This window comes from Heteronotia binoei, chromosome 17, assembly GCF_032191835.1.
Source record: "Heteronotia binoei isolate CCM8104 ecotype False Entrance Well chromosome 17, APGP_CSIRO_Hbin_v1, whole genome shotgun sequence".
NCBI classification, from domain to species: Eukaryota; Metazoa; Chordata; class Lepidosauria; order Squamata; family Gekkonidae; genus Heteronotia; species Heteronotia binoei.
In genome coordinates, this window is record NC_083239.1 from 11,305,661 (window position 1) to 11,309,136 (window position 3,476).

General features: G+C 44.1%; 1 non-coding gene across 1 annotated transcript; it reads right to left on the bottom strand.

Moving 5' to 3' along the window:
* Positions 1 to 1,548: 1,548 nt before the first annotated feature.
* On the bottom strand, positions 1,549 to 1,615 carry TRNAP-CGG (transfer RNA proline (anticodon CGG)). The gene has a single exon. It is a non-coding gene; the product is annotated as a tRNA-Pro (tRNA).
* Positions 1,616 to 3,476: the final 1,861 nt, after the last annotated feature.

A 3,476-nucleotide genomic window follows, 5' to 3' on the forward strand; every position in this document is an offset into this window, starting at 1 on the left:
GTGGAAAAATTGTCTGCTACAAAACTGGTCCCTGGTGCCAAAAAGGTTGGGAGCCACTGATTGAAAGGACAGGCACCAGCAGCTTCCCTGCGATTGTGGTGCTTGTGGCTCTAAAAGCCAGTTTGGTGTAGTGGTTAAGTGTGCGGACTCTTATCTGGGAGAACCGGGTTTGATTAAGAACATAAGAACATAAGAGAAGCCATGTTGGATCAGGCCAACGGCCCATCAAGTCCAACACTCTGTGTCACAAAGTGGCAAAAAATTTTATATACACACATACACTGTGGCTAATAGCCACTGATGGACCTGTGCTCCATATTTTTATCTAAACCCCTCTTGAAGGTGGCTATACTTGTGGCCGCCACCACCTCCTGTGGCAGTGAATTCCACATGTTAATCACCCTTTGGGTGAAGAAGTACTTCCTTTTATCCGTTTTAACCTTTCTGCTCAGCAATTTCATCGAATGCCCATGAGTTCTTGTATTGTGAGAAAGGGAGAAAAGTACTTCTTTCTCTACTTTCTCCATCCCATGCATTATCTTGTAAACCTCTATCATGTCACCCCGCAGTCGACGTCTCTCCAAGCTAAAGAGTCCCAAGCGTTTCAACCTTTCTTCATAGGGAAAGTGCTCCAGCCCTTTAATCATTCTAGTTGCCTTTCTCTGGACTTTCTCCAATGCTATAATATCCTTTTTGAGGTGCGGCGACCAGAACTGCACACAGTACTCCAAATGAGACCGCACCATCGATTTATACAGGGGCATTATGATACTGGCTGATTTGTTTTCAATCCCCTTCCTAATAATTCCCAGCATGGCGTTGGCCTTTTTTATTGCAGATGCACACTGTCTTGACATTTTCAGTGACAGGTCCTCTTGTGGATCAAAAACTGGCTGATTAATAGGAAGCAGAGAGTGAGTATAAATGGGCAGTCTTCGCAGTGGAGGACGGTAATGCCTCTCCCCAAAATACCCTCCCAGTTTCAAAAAGATTGGACCAGGGGGTCCAGTTCTATGAGCCCCAAAAGAAGGTGCCCTTATCCTTCTTATCCTATGAAAGGAAGGCATTGAAAAGGTGTGCCATCCCTTTAAATGTGAGGGCCAGAACTCCCAATATGGAAATATCTTCAATAAATCTTTCTTTAAACATAATCTAGTTGTCTTTACCTCTTTTACTGTTCTTATTGCAGTATTTAATGCGTGAATTATTAAACTACCTTTCGGTATATCTTTTGATATAGTTAAAATGGTCATTAGGACATAGAACCTGTTGTTAATTTATTTGAATCCCACCACTGCTATCACTGTAAGTTTGAGGAAGGCTTCTTAGGTTGGAGAAAGGCTCCTTAAGTAGATGAGGAACTTCCTCCGACTCATGGTAACATCCTGCCCACAGGTTCTCCATGCAGTTCTTTATGAACATATGAAGCTGCCTTATACTGAATCAGACCTTTGGTCCATCAAAGTCAGTATTGTCTACTCAGACTGGCAGCAGCTCTCCAGGGCCTCAAGCTGAGGTTTTTCACACCTCTTTGCCTGGACCCTTTTTTGGAGATGCCAGGGATTGAACCTGGGACCTTCTGCTTCCGAAGCAGATGCTCTACCACTGAGCCACCGTCCCTCCCCATGTCTGCCCTTGAGGAGCTGAACAGTATTTGCTTTGGGGCCTGTGTCGTGCCCTGGAGCCAAAGGCAGAGGCCCCGAAGAGTAGGATTTATGTGCTTCTGTTCCAGTGGTTTCAGCTAGATTTAAGAATGTTTAATGCTCATTCTCATGTTCGTTTTGTGTATGCTTACTGTAAACTTGGATGGCTAGCTGCTGAATGCACAAAGGGACAGGTGGAGTGAATGGTTGATTTATGGATGTTATTGGAAGCTGCCGCCAAATTTCTTTCACATGTTTTAAAACAGTTGTGATATTGAATGATCCATTGATTTGCTTTTCTTTTTTCCAATTCCTATCAACCTATAGTTAAAGGGACAAGAAATAATAAAAGTAAAGAAAATTATGGGAGTAAACCTCTCGCATGAACACAGGAAGCTGCCTTCTGCTGAGTACAGAGTTATCATGATCAAGCGTTACTGAAGAAGGATGCAGAACAGATCTTCAGACTTCAAACCATAGCTCCACAGGGCTTGAATGAGAGTTCAGATTTTTTGCGACTGGTGTGGCCATAAATCTCACTGCAAAAGTCTTACTTAATGGCTGCATTCAGATTAGCAGCTTGCAGCGGCAGCCTCCCAGATCAGAAAAAAAGCCAGCACAGTTTGAAGTGCCTTGGGGCTCTCAGACCCTACATGCCTGGCTGCATGGGCTGCATGCACCCCAGAGGAGTGGTCACACCACTCAAACGCATGGCAGGCACTTCTCTGGTGTGCCCTGGCCATCTGAACGTCTGGGAAAGGCGACACGGAAGTGCTTCAGCAGTTTGCCACCAGTTAGTATCTGGTGGCTTTTGGAGCAGATTGGAGGCGTCAGGAGACGAGATACAGACGAGTACGCAGTGGGGCCCAGATGTGCACACATGAACACACCATTTTAATCCAGGTGTGGGGGTGGCTGTGGCAGCCCAAATAGCCCATCTGAATGCAGTGAATGATATTTAACCTTCATCTGTTAAGAGTCAAGGGACTGGATGCAAAGGTTGTCATTTTCACAGAGAAAGTATCTTCTGCTCATGATAAATAGGCATACCTTTGAGCTAGGCATGGGGAAAAGGAAGCAGAATTTAGCTGTGTTCTTTCCTTTATGCATCAGCTTTCACAACCTCTTGGGTAAGCATGAGAAGATGTCCAGAATCTTACTCTTGATCAAGCTCTTGCACAGATGTTTGCAGCGCAGCAACAGTAACAATTTCCCTCCTTTTTGTGATTGTTTGGATCCAAGCTCTTTTGCCTATCACTGGCATCCAGTGTTCCCTCTAAGCTGAGTTAGTGTGAGCTAGCTCACAGATTTTTCGTCTCCAGCTCACACATTTTGGTCTTCGCTCAGGAAGGATGACCCCAGAGCGCACGGTTTTATGCAGTAGCTCACAACTTTAATGCCAGTAGCTCACAAAGTAGAATTTTTGCTCACAAGCCACTACAGTTTAGAGGGAACATTGCTGGCAACCCATGGAAAGAGTTCTCAGTTTTTATTTAATTAACAATACTCTTTGCAGCAGCTCTGCTTTTAGATAGATTTTTAAATTCTCCCTTCAGTTGATAAGTCATGTGATAATATGGCCAAATGATAAATCCTTTGGCACAAGTCTTATCAGTGTCTCTCCTGAGGAAAAGTTTGACTCACTGGATGGGGTTAGGCTTTTCCTAAGAATGTCTGCTTGTGCAAACATTTCATAATGAAGATTTTTAAAATGTCGCTTGGCTCCTCACACAGCTGTCAGAGAGGGTCCTCTTTTACAGCATGGATGTGGCCTGCTTCTAAAAGATTCTGAACATAGTTTAGTAGACAAGAGATTAATCGCCAGAATTGTTA